The sequence below is a fragment of the Fundulus heteroclitus genome, unplaced genomic scaffold (assembly GCF_011125445.2).
Source record: "Fundulus heteroclitus isolate FHET01 unplaced genomic scaffold, MU-UCD_Fhet_4.1 scaffold_42, whole genome shotgun sequence".
In the NCBI taxonomy this organism is placed as follows: Eukaryota; Metazoa; Chordata; class Actinopteri; order Cyprinodontiformes; family Fundulidae; genus Fundulus; species Fundulus heteroclitus.
The window spans coordinates 634,827-657,371 of record NW_023396835.1 but is presented as its reverse complement, the minus strand read 5'-3'; the positions used below and the strand labels follow the sequence as shown (position 1 = coordinate 657,371).

At 42.6% G+C, this 22,545-nt stretch overlaps 1 pseudogene; it reads right to left on the bottom strand.

The window, feature by feature from the left end:
* Positions 1–2,751: 2,751 nt before the first annotated feature.
* On the bottom strand, positions 2,752–22,291 carry LOC118560368 (annotated as a pseudogene).
* Between the last annotated feature and the right edge of the window lie 254 nt (positions 22,292–22,545).

Sequence of the window (22,545 nt, the reverse complement as noted above, 5' to 3'; positions counted from 1 at the left end):
TAATCAATAATCCCTCCACCCACATCATATCGTATGCTTTTTCTATGTCAAAAAATACTGCCACCACACTTTCTTTATTTACTTGTGCTCTTCTAATTTCATGTTCTAAACATAACGTTGGATCATTAGTGCTCCTCCCTTTTCTAAACCCACTTTGATACTTTGACATATATCCTTTACTATTTAAATAATAAACCATCCTATTGTTAATCATTCTTTCCATTATTTTACATAAATTGGATGTTAAAGCTATTGGTCTGTAGTTTCCTGGGTTTGAATTATCTTTTCCTGGTTTTGCTATTGGTATTATAACTGATTCCTTCCAATTCATTGGTAATTTTCCTTCCTCCCAAATTTTATTATATACTTGCAATATTACATCTTTTGATTTCTCACTAAGTTGTCTTATCATTCTATAACAAATCTTATCTTTACCTGGTGCTGTATTTTTTGTCTTCCTGAGTGCAGAATTCAATTCAGCTTTTGTGAACTCAACATTTAACAAATTATTTGTTTCTTCAATATTCTCTAATAGCTCTTTATATTTAAGTTTTGTATTTTCTCTCCCTGTCCTTCCCTCTTCACTTATATTATTTGAACTATGAACTTTACTAAATGTTCTTGCCAATGTTTCAGCTTTATCTTCATCTCTTACTATATTTATATTATCCATTTTTAATATAGGATATTCAAACTCTTTCTTTTTGCCATTCATTCTTTTAATTATTTTCCATATTTTTTCCATTTTGGTTTCTCTCCCTATTGTACTACAGAAATTCCTCCAATAATCTCTTTTTGCGTTCTTAATAGTTCTTCTTACCATTGCTTGCTTTCTTTTATAATCAATTAAATTTATATAAATCGGATTCCCTTTTAATACCTTAAATGCTTTATTTCTTATCTTTATTGCTTTTTTACATTCATCTGTCCACCATGGCACCATTTTCTTATCACTTCTACATCCTGTTTTCTTTATTGAATTATCTGCTGCTTCCATAATTATTTTGCAAATTTCTAGATTAACTTCATCTATATCCCTTGTCATATCTACTTTCTCTAAATTTATTTGACTCAAATACCTAAATTTAATCCAATCTGCTTTATTAAAATTCAGTTTTTTATTTACCTTTATATTCTTATTTAGATTTAATCCTACCTTAACTACGATGGGATAATGATCACTACCTATTGTTGTATTTTTATCAATGAACCACTCGCATATACCAGCTAAAACATTTGAAACAATTGTTAAATCTAAAACTGATTCCATCCCTGTTCTTACATTGATTCTTGTTCCCCTACCAGCATTAATACATACAAGATTTTTCACCTCCATTAATTCCTCTATAACTTTTCCATTTTTATCATTACTTTTACCCCATAATGTACTATTTGCATTAAAATCCCCACACCAAATTACTTTCTCTTCCAAATATACCATTAACTCCTCCATTATTTCAATTGATAATGTTTTGCATGGATTGTAAAAATTTATTATTTTGAATTTACTTTCTTGTTCCCATATATCAACTATTATAAATTCAAGTTCTTTCCCCTTCCCTAATACCTGATATTGTATCCCTTGTTTTATAAATATTGCACATCCTCCTCCCCCTCCCTCCTGTCGATCTCTTCTTACACTATTATATCCCTTAATCACAAAATCTAATGTTGTTTTTAACCATGTTTCCTGAACACAAATAATTTCTGGTTTTTCCTCAAGACTATCAACATAACCCTTAAATTCCTGTCCGTTAGCAATTAAACTTCTTGCATTCCATTGTAATATTAACATTAATTATTTTCAGCTGATGGTCCTGATCTCCCATCCCCCTCCAGCTTTTTGTTTATGTTCTCCCATGATCCCTCTTTAAACCCCAAATATTTTTCTGCTCCTCTCACTATTATTTTGATTTTCTCAGTTTTATGCTTGACTTGGTCGGTGCAGTTGATAACATATGCTATAAATAGTATTAATTTTTCTACTGACACTGTGATATTTTCTTCTAACTGCACTTTGCTTTAGCACTGGAGTCTGGTCTCAGGTCTGGTTAAGTAGTGGGATATGCAGGTGAAGCAGGTAAAAGTTGATTGCAGCAGGGGTGGAGCTAGGCAGGTGTGTAGAATGAGTGAGCAGGTCAGACCAGCACCAGAACACAGATCGTTACAAAAATAGCTAATTGTTTCAGGTTATTGTGACTGAAAGTCAACTCGCATGAATGAAATATCTGCTGATGTTTCTTCAACATCAGACTGAATTCTGCAGAACAAAGAGAGGAGACGTCGTCCTTGACCGTTTCAAACTGACCGTTGAACCAAAGTAAATATTTGCTTTAAGGTGACAGAAAGCAGAAACCTCCAGAGGCTGGACAGAGAACCTGCTCACATGAACCAAGAAGCTCAGAATCTGCTGTTGTAAAGGCTTTAGTGGATAAATCTGCTGTGGAGGATTCCTGATGTGATTCCTCTGCTCTTCTCAGATTTATAAAACTGGACGTAAAAACAAAGATATGTTCATTTCTAAACGATCAAAGCTGGAGGTCAGAACAGTGTTTGCAGCTTTTTAAAATCAGTTTTTATCTTTCTTTGGAGAATGTGGCAAATGATTAAAGAGCAAAAACCTTCAATAATTTGAACAGAATAGAACTAAACAGGCTGAGGATTGTTTTCATAAGGCTTTATATTTTTTTATTCTTTTACAGCTTCTAAGTGTTTTATTTCTGAGTCCATGAATCCAAGCAGAGCTCTGGTCTGGTTTAACCTTCATGACTCTTTGAAGGAAGTCAAAAAGGACTTCATCTGGTGGAGATCCTCCAGGTCAAGGCAGCAGATTGCTCCCATGAACAAAGGTGTTGGGAACATTTCTGAGGTCATGGAGGCTGATCTTCTCCTCTAGCACCACAGCCACGTTAAAGATGTCCAAAGGAAAGGCGTCTGTCAGAGGGCCGTCGTCAGCAACCAGGATCCCAGCCTCCATTCCCTCCATCATCTAGTCCAGGGTTTCTCCACCAGCCTGATAACAAATCCATGCAGACTGCCTTGTTTAAATGGACTCAAACGGCTTCAGCAAAGAGGGAATTTGCTGTGTGAAGCACCTTTAGCAGAAGATCTGCCTTTGTGTCTAGTCTCAGAACTAGAAGCAGACAGAAACAGGTTAGGAAACATTTAGCAGCTATAAACAGCTTTGTGAATCTGCCCCAGTTTGTACCTCTGTCTGTGAAACAACCTTCTTCCCATCAAACATGTAGAAATCCAGCTGAGAACCCAGATATCCAGATAAACACGACTAAGGAAACGTTGTTTCTGTTAACTTCAGCAGCTGAATGTCTGGATTGTAATAATAATCGTGAAGTGATGCTAATTATGAGTCACTGCTGATTGATGATAAGGTGTTACTGTTGTTCAGCTTCCTTGCTCTAGTTTGTAAACTGGGAATAAAATGATTCAGATGATAAATTTTCCTTCTGTGTAATTCACTGTATAATAAATATGTTTCAGAATCAGAGAAAACTTTTTATCTGCTAGCAGGAAAAATGCATCATCTGGTGATGAGATCCAGGGTTCAGGTTTGTGTTCATCACCAGCAAAGGTTCAGTAAATGAAAGCATCTGAGATCTTAGTTGTAACCATGAAAATGGTGATTTAATTGGGAATATTTCACAGACATGTACATCTTTACATTTTAACAAACATTTCTGTTTTCATGCTGAAGTTTTAATTAACATTCATGAAGAAAACTGAAAGGGATGTTTAACTTCCCTGAATTGATGAACTTTGCATTTTGGGAGAAAGATCAATCAAAAGATCAAAACAGCTTCTTCAAGCTTTAAAACCTCAGGAACTTTTTTGTTATTGAAGAAATTAAGTTTTGAAATAAATTGAGTTCCCCTCCTATAACCTCAATGGCTAGAAAAGGAATTAAATAAACATACAAAAAAAAACTGAGAGTAGTTTATACTTTAACTATTAGAAAACTCTTGTTGCACAGAAAATTACTGATGAATGACGTGAAAAACCTGAACAGAAAACCTTGACAGCAAAGATACTAAAATGATTGAATTAAAAACATCAGAAGGAATAAAACAGATCAAATATACTTCAGTTTACTTGAGTTTACAAAACTCGGCAAAGTTTTTGTAAAAGTTGTAAACCCTAATTCCAGCATGTAGCGGCTGAGTGAAGGTGGTCTGGACTTTGTGGAGGAGAGTCATGGTTTCAGAGACGCTGTAGAAGGACAGAATACCTGCTCTGTGATCCAGGTACACTCTTACTCTGGAGGAACCAGGACCTGAGATGGAGGTCCAGATGCTGTTGTGACCAAATTCATAACCTCCTTGGTAACAATACAATGCCCAAGATTTGTCATTATATCCAAATAAACATTGATGTGATATGATGAGCTCTGAAGCCTGACTGAAACTCCTCAAGTAGGTCATTACTTTGTAAATGTTGATTAGCAACTACTTTCTCAAGAATTTTAGCTAAGAAAAGAAGATTAGATATAGGTCTGTAATTTACTAACTCATCTTGATCAAGAGATGGTTTCTTAAGTAAAGGTTTAATAACAGCTACTTTAAAAGCCTGTGGTACATATCCATTTACCAAGGATAGATTAATCATGTCCAAAATAGGACCACTGATCAGAGGGAATACCTCCCTAAACAACTTGGCTGGGATTGGGTCTAACATACAGGTAGAAGGTTTAGATGAAGCTAAAATTTTAGATAGCTCAGAAAGCTCTACTGCTTTTAAACAGTTCAGACACTGCGCAGGTTCTAAGGATTCCTCCAATGCTGCCTCACTTACTGAGGACGAGGTAATCATGTTTGGAAGGATGCCAATTATTTTATTTTTAATGGAATCAATTTTATTTATGAAGAATCCCATAAAATCATTACTGCTAAGAGCTAAGGGAATGGATGGATCAACAGAGCTGTGACTCTGTGTAAGTTTGGCAACTGTACTGAAGAGAAATCTAGGATTATTCTTATTCTCCTCAATTAATGATGAAAAATATGCTGCTCTAACTCTGCGAAGGGTCTTGTTATACAACAATAGACTGTTCTTCCAGATTAGGTAGGATTCCTCTTGGTGTGTAGAGCGCCATTTTCTCTCCAATTTCCTAACATTGTGCTTCAAGGAACGCAGCTCTGAATTAAACCAAGGAGCCAGCTTCCTGTGAATAATCACCTTCTTTTTCAAGGGAGCTACATTGTCTAATGCAGAACGCAATGACGAAGTCATACCGTTTACAAAGACATCTATTTGTGAATTGGAAGAAACAACATTGCTGCCATCTACAGGGCATTTCTGCAATACGGAGGATATTAAAAAGGGGACAGACTCTTTAAGTTTTGATACAGCATTATCCGATAAAGATCTACTATAATGGAACCCTCTTTTGGGGGTGGAGAACTCAGTTAGATTAAACTCAAATGTTATTAAAAAATGATCAGATAGGACAGGGTTGTGAGGAAATACTGTTAATTCCTCACAATCAATGCCATATGTCAGCACAAGGTCTAAAGTATGGAGCCAAGAGTGCGTCGGTTTATGCACATTTTGAGCAAAACCAATTGAATCTAGGATAGTTTTAAAGGCTACACTAAGGTTATCACATTCTGTGTCAACATGGATGTTAAAATCACCCACTATAATAGCCTTAACAGTATTTAAATCAGATAAGAAATCTGACAACTCATCTAAAAACTGAGTGTAAAGGCCTGGTGGACGATACAAAACAACAAACAGAAGAGGTTTTATTGCTTTGCAGTTTGGATGAGGGAAACTGAGGGTTTAATGTTCAAAAGAACTGTAGTTATTAATTGGCCTGGGACTAATTAATAAATCAGACTGAAAGATGGTTGCCACTCCTCCTCCTCTTCCCACAGATCTGGGAATGTGGAAATTTGAATAATTGGAGGGAGTTGACTCATTTATACTAACGTAGTCCTCTTGTAGCCAGGTTTCTGTGAGACAAAACAAATCAATCTGTTTATCAGAAATCAATTCGTTAAGTAACAAAGTCTTTGGAGGGACAGACCTTATATTTAATAGACCACATTTAATTGTTTTATTTTTAGGTTCAAGGTGAACCGTATTGATTTTTATTAGGTTTTTATGATTTGTTCCTTTTAGATAAGTTTTTGATCTGTTAAGTTTTGGCCGTGGGAAAGACACCGTCTCAATAGGATAATGGATGGGTAACAGTACAGAAGCTGCAGAGAGGTGTGTTAAACTACGGCTCTGCTTCCTGGTCTGGACCCTGGGTTGTCAGCATTTAGGAGGACTAATAAATCCGGCCAGATTTCTAGAAAGAAGAGCTGCACCATCCAAAGTAGTGTGGCAACCTGGGGGGTGGATGGATTTTCTTTTTTTTTTTTATGAAACCCAAATGTAAGATGTTAAAGTTAATATGGGATACCAACAACGCCACCTGGAATAACTCCAGGAAAATAAAATAGTAAGGACACAGGTAAGTTCTACTGGAAATGAGACAGGATTCAAATAGTTTTACAAAAGTTTATTAAACACTACACGTCTTTTGTTTAAAAAGAATCACAATAATCAGCAATTGAATGGTTAAAACAGTGAATGCATTTTATTTAAATTGATTATAAAATATTTTAAATTTCAAAAGGAAACTGAGGCTTACCAGTGGGGGGGGGGGGAGAGTGGTGAGAAAAGGGGCAACGTCCAGTGAAGAAAAGGGATCACCCTGGACACTACAAAAACACGGCAAACAAAAAAAAGAAGGTGCTCCAACAAAACACACAAAATAAGACACCGCCACCAGGGATCACCACCGCCACCACAGAAGCCTCAGTCCCTAAAAGAAAGGCAAAAATGAAACGATATGAGTAAAACAGTGGTACAATAGCACTACAATATTGCACTTTTTCCCGGATGGTAGTGTCATCAATGCTCCCGGCAGCAGGGGGAAAGTCCAGATTGGTCCTTTTAAGAATTTCTTTAGGCGAAACAGTTCTTTATAGGCAAAACAGCAGCGAGTGTCAAATCCAGTATTATGGTGGTCAAAGACTCATCAGGAAGCTAAAAAAATAGAGCAGATCATCAATACAACTGCTGATGAAAACTAGTATTTGTGATAGCCGCTTACCTGTTTCATTACCAGGCTGCCAAATAAACGGAGTCACAATTCCGCCTATGCAGCGCAGCTGTAACAAAATGCTGTGTGAAGGCTTTATTTATATGGGGTGGATGTTATCTAGCCACGCTAGCCCTTACCTTCCCAGCACCAAGCAAACACAAACAGATCAGTCCAGGTTTTGGAGGAGCAACGAAAGAAGCTAAACAGAGCAGACCAAACTACATTAATAACTAAGATTAAAGCTAACAAAACAAAGAAACAGCCACGCTCACCCAGCACAGTTCAGCAGACACAGGAACCAAAATGATACGACGTCATGACGCAAGCAACTTCGTGGCGGGTGGATACCTGCTTATATGCAGCAGCCGAAATAGACCTTAAAGTGGCAGCGTACCATTTATGCTGCTACAGTCTACCCCCCCAGCTTGCGTCGACGCCCCGACGACGACCCCAAAAACACTAGCACCAAGGTCTAAATAGTGCAGAAGCAGCATTGCAGTGTGCATCAGGAGAGTTTGCAGCCCCATGCACTAATCCTGTCGCTCTTGGGAGATGGTGGACATTGGAGTGCTGACCTGCTGTTGAGCGTGCAGTTCTTCTCATTACCCTTGGAGGGCCCTCATCTTTTCTTGAGCTGGCAGATGTTGAAGGCGCTTCAGGAGGATATATCTCAGCAGACTGAAGAACCGTGTCATTTCTGGCCATGGGTGGGTTGACTGGCAAAGAAGGCGGTGGTTGGTGGACATTTAACCTCAAAAACAAATCAGAATCAATTTCATCCTCAGAGGATGAATCACTTAACAGGGGTTCCCCAGCTGGTGATGCTGGGACATCATTGCAAACAACTGGCTTCAGTAGAGACCTGTGGACCCTTTTAATTTTGTTCAGCTCATCTGCAGGAGCCACAGTGTAAACTGCTCCGGTGTCACCCAGTACTTTTAGGACCTTATACACCTTGGAGCACCACAGATCCTGAATTTTGTGTCTTCCCTGTTGATTGGTGTCTCGCAGTAGGACAAGTTGACCTTCATGCAGAGGAGAATCTTGAACATGCTGGTCATTATTTCTTTTTCTCCTATCTGCAGCAATCTTCAGCTTCTCCCTGGCTTCCTCAAAAGCCAGTTGCAAGCGTGTCTGGTGCTCTGCAACCCACTTGTCAACACTGCCAGCACTTGGTTCTGATACATGGCCCAGCAGAAAGTCTAAAGGAAGCCTAGGTTGTTGGCCAAACATCAGAAAGAAGGGACTTTCTCCAGTGCTTTGATGTGGTGTGGTGTTATAACAAAAGACAACTTGTGGCAAATAAGAGGTCCATGCTCTTTTACTGGTGGTGGGGAGGGTACGCAACAGATTATGAAGTGTACGATTAAACCTTTCACATTGTCCATTTCCAGCAGGGTGGTACGGTGTGGTCCTGGACTTCTTGATGCCATAGAATTGACAAAGTTGCTGAATAAGGGAGCTTTCAAAATTACGCCCCTGGTCCGAATGAACACGGGCTGGTACCCCAAACTTTGAAAACCACTCGGTCACCAGGACATGAGCCACAGTAGAGGCACGTTGATCTCTGGTTGGTATGGCCAGGGTGTACTTACTAAAAACATCAGTTAAGATGAGCACATTCTCCCGTCCATCTTGAGAAGGCTCCAGGATTGTGAAGTCCATTGCCAGAATCTCATTGGGTCGTGACGCCAGCAAATGGCCCATGTAGGTTCGTGCACGAGGTTGAGTATCTTTTGCTACTTGGCATCGCTCACATAACCTACACCAATCAACAACATCAGAGGACATTTTTGGCCAGTAACATCTTGTCCTCAGGAGTGAGAGAGTTCTGTCCACACCTTGATGGCCATGGTCCTGATGAGCCTGCGTCAGAACCTCCTTCTTCAAGGCTGTGGGCAGCAACAGCTGTAACATCTCCTCAGCACCATCGGGACGGAAGGTCTTACGGTGGAGGACACCATCCTTCTCCACCAGCCGATCCCACTGCCTCAGGAATGCTAACAAAGACAAAGATAAATTCTTTCGCTCTGTGCGATCAGGTTGTTTCTTGCGGGCCCAGAAGGTCCATAGTTCCTGCAAAACTGGGTCAGCATGTTGTAATACTTGCACATCCTTTGTGGTGCGTTCAGGGAGGACTGTAATGGCAGCTTGCGTAGCATCCTGTCTCTCCATCATCAGCTGCAGGGATTCAGGCAGGCTACTCCCTGGAAGAAGAGCACCAACCTGTTCTCCGGTAGATGGATGTTTTCTGGAAAGGGCATCGGCGTTCCTGTTCGTACGCCCTGACCGGTACTGAATCTTGAAGTCAAAGGAGGCAAGTTGTGCAGCCCATCGGTGATCAGTGGCACCCAGCTTGGCAGTACTAAGATAACTAAGGGGATTGTTATCAGTGAACACAAGACATTTATGGCCCAACAAGTACTCTCTGAATTTTTCAGTCATGGCCCATTTAAGGGCTAAAAATTCAAGTTTCATGGAGCTGTAGTTATCCATATTGCGTTCAGTTGGCCTTAATCCTCGGCTGGCGTAAGCAATAGGACGCACCACCCCGTCCTGTTGTTGGGAGAGGACAGCACCCAGACCACCTTGGCTCGCATCAACCTCTAGAATAAAAGGCAGAGAAAAGTCAGCGTAGGCTAGCACAGGTGAGGTAGTTAGCCTCCTTTTCAATTCATCAAAGCTCTGTTGGTGTTCTGCAGTCCAGCCCTCGGCGATGTCCTGTCTTAGCCGCTTTTTTGTTTTTGAACTGCTTAACTGTGCCACTAGTTGGTGAAGGGGCGCAGCCAGCTCGGCAAAGCCTGCAACAAACCGCCGATAGTAGCTGGCGAACCCAAGGAAGGACCTCAGCTCTGTGGATGTGCTGGGGCGCTGCCAGTTAGCCACTGCTTCAATTTTAGATGGATCAGTTGCAACACCTTTGCTAGAAATGACATGGCCTAGGTATTTAACTTCTGGCTGAAGAAAAGAGCATTTTGTCAACTTTGCCTTGAGACCCTCTTTCTTCAGGCGTCCAAGCACCATCCCCAGGCGCTCCAAATGCTGTTCCACGGTGGAAGAAAACACAACTATGTCATCAAGATACAGCAATAATGTCTGATTCTGTTTGTCAGAGAAAATACGCTGCATAAGTCTCTGAAATGTACTGGGCGCATTACAGAGGCCAAATGGCATTCTATTCCACTCGAATAGCCCAAATGGGGTGCAGAACGCCGTTTTATGACGATCTGCTTCTGCAACAGGTACCTGGTTGTAACCACTTGCCAAGTCCAGAGTAGAGAACCAGCAAGCACCTGTAAGTGCATCCAACGACTCCTCAATGCGTGGTAATGGGAAGGCATCTTTGCGGGTTTTACTGTTAAGCTGCCGATAGTCCACACACATCCTCAGGCTCCCATCCTTCTTTTTGACTAGCACAATGGGAGATGCATAGGGGCTGCAGCTTTCTCTGATCACATTAGTACTAAGTAGCTGATTAATGTGATTCTTTACTGCTTCATAGTCTGACGGTGGTATACGCCGGTATCGCTGGTTTACAGGGGTCTCATCAATAAGGGGTATGTCATGACTAATTATGTTCGTACACCCCAAATCACTGTCATTTTCTGCAAAAACTGACGAATAATCCCTAAGAAGGGTCCTCAGCTGCCCCTGATGTGTGCTGGGCAATTGGGAGAGGTCAATGGCCTCAATTTGGTCCTGCACTGTTGGGGCTACAACCTGAGAGGACACCTTAGCTGTATATGAGGGCTCTTCTTTAACACCGGCAGGCAGACTAATAACATTAACATGATGCAGAGTACCTACGACAGTACGTGGATAAAGCAAGATATCTGTAGAGCCTACATTAACAACTGGTATGTAGGCTGTGCCTCGCACCACACGGACCAGGGCAGGAGAAGCAAGCAAACCTCCAGGCAAACCTGCCTCAGGAGGCTCAAATAGTACAGCCTGTGACAGCTGATCAGAGCATGTAGCAGCCACAAGCTTCATAACCCCACCTGGGACCCTGCATGCTGCACGACCTCTGACCTTTACCTTCCCCACACAGTCTGATGGGCCCTGCAGGCTTGCCTGATGGCACTTTTGCAATGCGGGCCAGATTTCATGAGGGGCCTGGGGGACATTGTCCTGACTGAACAACCCTGCGCCATGCTGCACAAAAAGCTCATGATAGCATTTTTGGATTACATTCATGCCCAAAACACCTGGTGTGGGAGCCACTTTGCCAGGAGGATCTTTTACAATTAAAACCCCGCAGTTTGGGATGTCTTTGCCACAAAGTTTAACACTAAGCTCTATGTAGCCAAGGTAGGGGATATTTAACCCATTTGCTGCCTTAAGCTGCAACCAGTGACAAGGGCGTAAACCATCAGGGCCCCCAGACTTGAAATGATCCTTAAAGAAACTTTCTGTAAGGGTTGACACCATAGAACCAGTGTCAATTAGACAGGGCACCTGAACACCTCCCAAACACACATCTAAATGAGGACACGATGCAACAAGCTTTGGCGTATCCATACCATTATATGGTGCTGTAACTGAGCCAATAGTGGCCCCACCCGAACTGCGGCTCAACAATTCAGTGGGCACTAGTTTTCCGAGACCGCAGAGCTATGAGGCAGGGAATTTGAGGGCTGCTGAGAGCCTTGAGTGCGAAAATGGGAAGGGACACGTACACCATCACATTCCCTAGCATAATGGCCTGGCTGTTGGCACCGTCTACAGACTATAGGGACATTACGAGGGGGACGACTCTGTTGGTGAGTTTGACTAAGAGAGGCAATACTCTGAGTGAGTTGATTTAATTGCTCTTGTTGTTGCGCCAACATATCACGCAGAGACCTCAATTCTGACCCCTGATCCCTTGAACTGATCTGAGAAGTGCCATGGACAGCATACTGAAATCCAAGTGATGGAACTGAAAGACTGCGAGCCCTACTACCGCCTGTTGATCCCTCCCGTTCCCACCTAATAGCTTCAGATCTGACGTCAAGTAAAGTAGCTGCAGGTTTCTCCCGTACAAACTGTTTTAATGCACGCCGCAGTGGACCATCTAAAACATGCTCCACAAACTGATCCCTTAAAAATACAGCAGCATTAACCATGCTAGTGGGCGCAGAAACCTTAACCCTCTCCATTAATCCCATTAGTGCAAGGGAAAATTCTTGAAGGGTTTCACCCTCCTGCTGCTTTCTAGAAAAGAAAGCCTCTTGCAACGAGACATAGGAATCGGTACAACCATATACCTCTTTTAGCACTCTAATAATGCAAGCTGGATCAGTCCGTTCAGCACTAGGACGGTATCTAAGTTCCTCTCGTGCCTCACCCTCCAGATGATCATACAAATAAAAAGCCTGATCAACAGGTGATAAGTGGCGTGCCCTCATACAGGCCTCAGCCTCCTCCAACCACTCATTTAACCCTATTCCTGATCTTCCCCGGAACATCGGACATTTCCTGTCACGAGGCACGAACACCAACCTCTCTGACACAGGTGGACCCGGGGCAGGCAAAGCACTCTGAAATGGGCTGGGAGTAGAAGGAGCAGTAGAAGTACCTGGGGCAGAGCGTGACTGTTCCTGTCGTAATTGTTCGTTGTCTGCTTTCAATTGGGCAATCAAGTCCCGCATTTCTTGGATCTCCTCCTCCATGACCTGGATCCTTTGTGATTAATGGGCTCGCTGCTGTTTTGCCTGTACACACAGCACAATTCTCTTCCAAAGCAAACAAAATACAACACCACTACACAAAAAAAAACAAAACAACAACAACAACAAAACAAAACTAACGAATCAAGTCTCACTTTACACAGCAGAATCCTGTCAACAACGCCAATTTGTGGCAACCTGGGGGGTGGATGGATTTTCTTTTTTTTTTTTTATGAAACCCAAATGTAAGATGTTAAAGTTAATATGGGATACCAACAACGCCACCTGGAATAACTCCAGGAAAATAAAATAGTAAGGACACAGGTAAGTTCTACTGGAAATGAGACAGGATTCAAATAGTTTTACAAAAGTTTATTAAACACTACACGTCTTTTGTTTAAAAAGAATCACAATAATCAGCAATTGAATGGTTAAAACAGTGAATGCATTTTATTTAAATTGATTATAAAATATTTTAAATTTCAAAAGGAAACTGAGGCTTACCAGTGGGGGGGGGAAGAGTGGTGAGAAAAGGGGCAACGTCCAGTGAAGAAAAGGGATCACCCTGGACACTACAAAAACACGGCAAACAAAAAAAAGAAGGTGCTCCAACAAAACACACAAAATAAGACACCGCCACCAGGGATCACCACCGCCACCACAGAAGCCTCAGTCCCTAAAAGAAAGGCAAAAATGAAACGATATGAGTAAAACAGTGGTACAATAGCACTACAATATTGCACTTTTTCCCGGATGGTAGTGTCATCAATGCTCCCGGCAGCAGGGGGAAAGTCCAGATCGGTCCTTTTAAGAATTTCTTTAGGCGAAACAGTTCTTTATAGGCAAAACAGCAGCGAGTGTCAAATCCAGTATTATGGTGGTCAAAGACTCATCAGGAAGCTAAAAAAATAGAGCAGATCATCAATACAACTGCTGATGAAAACTAGTATTTGTGATAGCCGCTTACCTGTTTCATTACCAGGCTGCCAAATAAACGGAGTCACAATTCCGCCTATGCAGCGCAGCTGTAACAAAATGCTGTGTGAAGGCTTTATTTATATGGGGTGGATGTTATCTAGCCACGCTAGCCCTTACCTTCCCAGCACCAAGCAAACACAAACAGATCAGTCCAGGTTTTGGAGGAGCAACGAAAGAAGCTAAACAGAGCAGACCAAACTACATTAATAACTAAGATTAAAGCTAACAAAACAAAGAAACAGCCACGCTCACCCAGCACAGTTCAGCAGACACAGGAACCAAAATGATACGACGTCATGACGCAAGCAACTTCGTGGCGGGTGGATACCTGCTTATATGCAGCAGCCGAAATAGACCTTAAAGTGGCAGCGTACCATTTATGCTGCTACAGTCGGATGGATGCCGTCTCTCCGGATCAGACCAGGTTTTCCCCAGAAAGTTCTCCAGTTATCAATGTAGCCCACGTCGTTTTCAGGACACCACCTAGACAACCAGCGGTTGAATGATGACATGCGGCTAAACATGTCATCACTGGTCAAATCAGGCAGGGGACCAGAGAAAATTACGGAATCCGACATTGCTTTAGCAACTCACACACCGAAGCAACACCAACTTTAGTGACCTCCGATCGGTGTGATCGGGTGTCATTACCGCCAGCGTGAATAACAATCTTACTGTATTTACGCTTATCCTTAGCCAGCAGTTTTAGGTAAGATTCTATGTCGCCCGTTCTGGCCCCTGGCAGGCATTTAACTATGGTCCCTGGTGTCTCTAATGCCACGTTTCTGACTATTGAGCTCCCAATAATCAGGGTCGGCTTCTCAGCGGGTGTGTCGCTGAGTGGGGAAAATTTGTTTGAAACGTACCATTATCACTAAAGGAGGCAGAGGAATAGCTAAACATCTGACACAGAGAGCAGGAGATAAGGGGAGACTTAGTCAGAGACGGAGAAGCTGAAGTAATAGTAGGAGAGGAAGCCATTGTGGAGCTAAAGCTAGGCTAGGCTAAAGCTAGGCTAGCGCCCTTCTACCACGCCAAGAGAGCAAACCGTGAAACACGAGGAGTTCCCAAGCGTGACGTGCAGCAACAGAAAATGTTTTAAAAGTGCTTATGTGTTAGAAACAGATGTTACAGCAAAGAGATTAAAGATAAAAGCGAGAGAATCTTGAGCAACAAACCGTTGCTCACGCAGTGAAAACAGGAAGTGATCCAATACACCTTACCGCAAACAGGAAGTGACGTGAATGGAAAATTAGAGCTGAAAGTGCCACAATTTGATACAGAATAAATTATTGCTTTATTGCTTTCATATAGTTCTGTTATTAGACTTAGACTTAGACTTTCTTTATTGTCATTTTGTATACACAGAGTGCATATAGAACGAAATTTCGTTTTCACACAGCTCAGAAAGATTGCAGTAACTCTACAGGATACCTGACAGTGAATTACAGTACAGGATAAAGTGCAGTGATAAGTCGCAGTCACTTACAGGATATGTTTCAATTGACTTCCGGATAAAGTGCAGCAGTGAACAGTAGGCAGTTGAAATGTAAACAATGTAAAACAAATGTAAACAAATATGCAGTAAGGTGCAGCAGTGATTTAAAAGTAGACAGTTGCATTGTGAACAGTTTTGCAGTACGTTTCTGGGTAAGGTGCAGCAGCAATTTTGCAGGATACGATACAAATGTGCAAATGTGCAAATCAGCGAGTCGAGTGTGGTACACAGTCCGTTTTTTATACTTCGGCAGTTCAGCAGTTCAACAGTCTGATGGCAGCAGGGAAAAAGTTTTTGCAGAACCTAGTGGACCTGCAGCGGATGCTGCGGAACCTCTTCCCAGAGGGCAGCAGGGAGAATAGTCTATGGTGGGGGTGTGAGGGGTCCCTGATGATGTTACGGGCTCGACACACACAGCGCTGCGATGAAATGTCTTTAATGGAGGGAAGAGGAGCCCCGATGATCCCTTGTGCTGTCCTCACCACTCTCCTCATGTTCTTCCAGTCGGAGGCACTGCAGCCTCCACACCACACAGAGAGACAGCTGGTCAGAATACTCTCTATGGTGCTTCTGTAGAAGGTCGTGAGGATGGGCGGGGGCAGGCGGGCTCTCCTCATCCTCCGCAGAAAGTACAGTCGCTTCTGTGCCCTCTTCACCAGTGACGTGGTGTTCACAGTCCAGGTGAGGTTGTCCGTGATGTGCACCCCCAGGAACTTGGTGCTGCTGACCACCTCCACCGCTGAGCTGTTGATGAGCAGTGGAGCGTGGTGAGGCCGGTTCTTCCTGAAGTCGACGATGATCTCCTTCGTCTTCTCCACGTTCAGGATCAGGCTGTTGTCTCTGCACCAGTCCACCAGCTGCTCCACCTCCTCTCTGTAGTCCTGGTCGTTGTCGTCTCTGATCAGGCCCACCACCGTTGTGTCGTCAGCAAACTTCACGATGTGATTGGTGGTGAACCTGGGGACGCAGTCATGTGTCATCAGGGTGAACAGCAGGGGGCTCAGGACGCAGCCCTGAGGGGAGCCCGTGCTGAGGGTGATGACATCAGAGGTGTTCTGTCCGACCCGGACTGACTGAGGTCTGTTGGTGAGGAAGTCTAGCAGCCAGTTTCGTAGGGGTGTGTTGAAGCCCAGATGTTCTAGTTTTCCCACCAGATGCTGTGGGATGATGGTGTTGAACGCTGAACTGAAGTCCAGGAACAGCATCCGCACGTGCGTGTTCTTCTCCTCCAGGTGTGCCAGGCTCAGGTGAAGAGCAGAGGAGATGGTGTCCTCAGTGGAGCGGTTCCGTCGGTAGGCAAACTGGAACGGGTCGAGTGTTGATGGGAGACTGGAGACGATGTGTTCCTTTACCAGCCTTTCAAAGCACTTCATCATGAGGGGAGTCAGTGCAACAGGCTGGTAGTCGTTGAAACAGGTGACTTGAGGTTTCTTTGGCACCGGAATGATGGAGGCAGACTTGAAGCATGCTGGCACTATGGCTTGGTCCAGCGAGGTGTTAAAAATTAAATATTAATCTTGTGGGTCCACCACATACAGCTGCCCTGAAAGATTTTCTGCACCTCCTCCGTTATTAAAAAGCTGCTGTTGGCATAAAAACGGAGAGCAGCACAAAGAAATTGTTCAGAACTGAGAGTGTTACCTCATTGTGTTAGAAAAGCGATGTGGGAGCTGAGAATAATGAAATAAATCATCTGACGACCCCAAAGCGCTTTCCACTGGTCAGTCATTCACCCATTCATGCACACATTCACACCCTGATGGTGGTGAGCTACATTGTAGCCACAGCTGCCCTGGAGCAGACTGACAGAAGAGAGGCTGCCACATGCTGGGGCTAAATCTCACTGCAGAAAATGGAAATAATTTAAATAAATTAGGGGGAACATTGAGCAGCACTCTGGCTGCTATTGAAGCTGAGTTTGTTCTGAACTTAGCAGAAGAAGAAAATATGAGCTTTTATCTGGCTCTGAAATGGCAGGTGCAGAAATAAACAAGTAGTGGTTGTTAAATAGTTAAATAGTTGTTGTTCAGAGGGACAGAGGACAATAAGCGCACTTTATCAGGAGGTTTTCTTCCTCCTTCAGGCAGAAAGCTGCTGTGATTGGTGGAGGAGAAACAGGTTTTTATCCTGATGCTGCAGTAAGAGCAGAGCTGAGCTGCTCCTCTAAAACCTTTCTGTTATTATTCATGAAATCAGAGCAAATTAAGAACAGATAACACAACAAAATAGCTGCAGAACCACTCTTTATTCATCCAGGATGTTTCCTTCAATCATTTCCAGGTGAGAATTAGTGAAGAGAAACAAAAACTGGAGGAAAAGGAATCAATTGGCCTAAGAGGATGAAAGAAACCATAAATATTACTAAACTATAATAACAGTAAATATAAATACAAACACTGTATCAGCTGAAGGCCTTAGTCCTTTGTGAAATAAATTACAATGACGATTACAAAACCAGGGAAAAGGGAGAGTTTGGTTCTTTAGATGAGACAGTGGTTGAAGAAAGCTTCTGAGTTCTAGAGCAACTTTCATCAGACACAACGAGCAAACTCTGTTCCTGCAGGGATTACTCAGGCTGCTACCAATAAAAACAACCACATAAAGCATGTTTCTTTTTCATTTATAGCAGCTTAAAAACTCAGTCTAGAGGCAAAGGACTGCAGCATATTCAGTATCGTTATTAGATGGAAGTAAATGAAATTTCTTCTGCTGTTGTATCAAACTTCAACTATTTCTGGGCGGGGCTAAGTCCCCATATTTCAGGATCCTAACAACCCTCTGGTGCAGCATTGATCACTACTGAAACACACACGTGTCTCTGAGACTACTTTCTTTTTCTAGGGTTTGTTTTCCTTTATACTAGAGCAACATTTGCTGCAATTATACCTTAAATCTTAGCTGATGGGGTTATAAAGTGAAACAATATCAACTGTTTGTCTGATCTTAAATTTTAGCAGCTTTTAAACAGAACTAAAAACAGCTGAACCCAAGGCTTCACAGAGTAAATAAACTCAAAGGAATGAAAATGACATTTATTTTCATTAGAAACAGAATCTATTCATCTACTCAGAATCCTTGTAGTGAAACATGAATGGTTCCTGCCAACAAACAGTAACAGCATCTCAAACATGACCAGCTTCAACAATCAGGGTTCAGTTCAGCGCCATCTGGTGGTGGTTTGTTGAATCGCAGGGGCAGCCTGGGGACCCATCAGTTCTGCTTTATTTCTAACATCTGTTTTCAGATGACTTTTAGCGCTCGCTTGGAATTAAATCCCTGGTGTCATCCATCAGTATTCTGCAGAAATGCAACATCTGGTCCTGATGTTTTCCAGGTTGTCCTTTATGGAACTGATGGGGGAAAGATGGCGTCCTTTTAGGGTGCTGCTCTTCAGTCAATGCTCACATTGTTCCCTGTAGAATCCAGCGGGACATCAACAAAACCATTGGTCTGAGTCCAGGAGTCTCTGGCACCGTCCATAGTTCTGACAAGGATTATGTGTGCAGACAGGCGGCTTCCTGGAGACATGGATGGAAATCCTTCCACCACTAGTTGACCAGAAGCACCAACTCCATGAAGCAGTTCTGACACAAGTTGCCTTGTGTGCTGTGGTGAAACCAATCAGTTTCCAGCAGAACTGGTTGAGCACCACCGTTCCACAAAAAGCTGCAGAAGAACAAGTTGTGTCTGCCAATTATTTTAATGCCACATTTAAACGTCTTTGTGAGGTTTTCATGCAGAGATGGGCTGTCCACTGTCAGCTAGCGCTACAGATTGTGCTCTCTGGACTCAGCTCCTGAGTTTTATAGTAGCTGGTGAATATCTCAGCAGTCATTGGCTCCATCTAAATAGCCTTAAAGCTATAGTTGGTAATGATGGAGAGCTAGCATGATGTGAAAGTGGCATCTCCTCTGAGATCCACCTCCTCCTCCCCTTCTGTCAGCGCTCCATTCAAAACCCCCAGCAGAAGCCAGCAGGGAAGAGGAGAGCTGACTCAACCATTTCAGCACATTTTGGAGCTCAACCAAAGAACCTCATGTCTGAATCAGCTGGAAGGAAACTTCTCCTTGTCCTCTTCTCTCTTCTTCTTCTGCTAACACGCTATTCAATTCAGTTTTATTTATATAGCAACAATTAACAACACATGTCCAACAAACAAGTGGGAGAGCCTAGACCCACCCAGGCCCACCCATCAAGGACAAATACACTCATTTCTAAAAGATTTTACTTCATTTAGTTCCTTTTTGCAGTGAAGATGGATGCATTGATACAGGATGGTCTTTTTCTGGGATCATTTAGACATTAAACAATATTTTAATCAGTCAAACTTTATTTATTGAGCATTTTTCAAACAATAAAACTGCTTATAGAGAAATGGAAATAAGACTTTGCAGGGTTGGGACGGTCATGCAGTCACGCCGCTGCAGTACTGTGGAAGGTATGTTTATTTAAATAAAAGGTAACTTGATAACTGCTACAATTATGATGTCATCTTGGTAATATTTCTCTCAATAAGCAGCAGTGTAACTTCAAGTGCCTCTGTTGTGCTTTGCTATGATGCTCTGCTTAGCAGCCAAGGTTAGGGCAGTTAGAAGGCCAAGTTTTTTCAGCTCACTGCTGTGAAAATGCTCATGTTAGGCCTCTTTCTAAAAGCTGACATCTCACTAAATTCACACGCTTCATGGATTTTAAAAGTTGCTTTTGATGGGAGTCAGAATAGAAAATTAAGCTTTTAGAAGCTTTAGCTGTTAATTTAGACTTATGTTACGGTTACTGTACTGTCCACAGAGGTGGGCAGTAACTAGTTACATTTACTCAGTTACATTTACTTTAGCAACTTTTTGGACAAAATGTACTTTTAGGAGTAGTTTCTTTGTCCGTAAAAAGTTTTTTTCAGCGTTCATATTTCCTTATGCACACATACATCTTATCATAATAATATAACAATTATACATTATTTACTTTTACCTAGAAAGAGTCCTAAATAAATTAAATTAATTGTCATGATTCCGAGTAGTATGTGATTTATTTAGATTTTAACACAGATATAAAACATTTTTTATTTTATTTTACGTAGAAAGAGTTTTTGAAATATATCAAATTAATTCTCATGATTCTGAGATAAGTTTGATTTATTCAAACTTTCAACAGAAAAAAAAAATAAACAATTTAAAAAAAAATATTCTGGTGCTGATCAGCTGGTTTAGAAAACAATGTTGAGAAATGAACAAACCCAACAGAACCAGAACATCAATTCTGAAGAAAAACAAGTGCTGACAATCTCTGACTATTGATTTCTGTGCAGTTTAGACATAAAACAACAACCATCAAGAAAATAATCTGCTGGAGATTTAAAAACCAGAATCAAACTCACTGAACCTTCAGTGGATTCTGTCTATTTGGGTTTACAGAACTCAGCAGAACCTCCAATGATCCAGTAAACATAAACTCCAGCATGTAGCGGCTGAGTGAAGGTGGTCTGGACTCTGTGGAGGAGAGTCATGGTTTCAGAGACGCTGTAGAAGGACAGAATACCTGCTCTGTGATCCAGGTACACTCCTACTCTGGAGGAACCAGGACCTGAGATGGAGGTCCAGATGCTGTTGTGACCAAATTTATAACCTCCTTGGTAACAATCTAATGCCCAAGATTTGTCATTATATCCAAATCCACATTCATTCCCTCCTCCTGCTCTGCTGATATTCTTGTATGCGACTGCTACATAAACTCCCTCTCTCCTCTCCACCTCCCAGTAACAACGTCCAGTCAGACTCTCTCTACTCAGAACCTGAGACCAACCAGTGAATCTGTCTGGATGACTAGAATAAGACTGAGGTTGATTCATCAATGTCACCTTCCTGTTCCCCTCTGATAGTAACAGGTGACTGTTTGCTGTGTTTGGATCCAGTGTGATTTCACATGAATATCTCAAGAATCCAGCTCTGCTCTCTGGTTCTGGTTCTGACAGTGAAACATCCACCTCAGTGAGTCTCAGTGAGATGTTTGTCCATGCGTCTCTCAGGATGTCCTGTAGTTGATCTCTGAGCTCTGACACAGCTGCTGTCACATCCTCAAAGTAGCTCAGAGGACGGATCTTGATGCTGGATGAGTGTGTAGACTCACTGAGTGCTGACAGTGAGGGGTAGTTGTGGAGAAACTGGTTGTGATCCTCTGTGTCTGAGAGCTGCTTCAGCTCAGCGTCTTTCCTCTTCAGCTCAGTGATCTCCTGCTCCAGCTTCTCCTGAAGCTCTTTGACTCGACTCCCTTCAGTTTCCTGCTGGGATCTGATCTGCTGCTTCACATCAGAGCTTCTTTTCTGGATGAGACGGATCAGCTGAGTGAAGATCTTCTCACTGTCCTCCACTGTTTTATCAGCAGAGTGCTTGATGGCCTCCAGCTCCTGTTGAAGCAGCTTCACATCTTTCTCTCTGTCCTGGATTCTCTGCTGGATGTTTTCTCGTCTCACCTCCAGCTCTCTCTGCCTCTCAGTCCTTTCTGCTGCAGCTGACACTGTGTCGTGGCCTTTATGTTCATCCACAGAGCAGAGATAACAGATACACTTCTGATCAGTACGACAGAACATCTTCATCACCTCATCATGACGAGAGCAGATGTTCTCCTGGAGGTTCTTGGAGGGCTCCACCAGCTTGTGTTTCTTTAAGTGGAGCCACATCATAATGAGGCTGAAGGTGTTTCTCACAGAAAGAGGCCAGACAGACTAAACAGGACTTGATGGCTTTCAGTTTTCTTCCAGAGCAGGAAATCACAGGCCACATCTTCAGGTCCAGCATAGCAGAGATCAGCAGGAGCAGCTTGGAGTCCAGTCTTCTTCAGCTGCTCCACTAAAGCTGCTAACATGGTGTTTTTACTCAGCTCAGGGCCTCGGTGTAGAAAGGTTTCCCTGCACTGAGGGCAGCTGTGGATTCCTTTGTGATCCTCTTCATCCCAGAAGTTTTTAATACACTTCATACAGTAGCTGTGTCCACAGGGAATAGTCACCGGATCCTTCAGTAGATCCAGACAGATCGAACAGGACAAGGTTTCTCGGTCCAGCTGGTTCTGCTCCATTTCTCCTCTCGGTCACAGTGACTGTGTGAGTTTCATTTCCTGAAAACAGCAACAGCTCTGAGCTCTGATCTACGAATCACGTGTCAGAGCAGAGAGGCTGCAGCCAATCAGCTTTCAGCTCCAGCAGATGTTGCTCCACCAGCTTCAAGGTGTGTCTGAGAGCAGGAAGAACAGGGAGGGTTATCAGGTTTTACAGCCTGCAGGATAAGGAGCAGGGCCTCATTTATACAACATTGTAG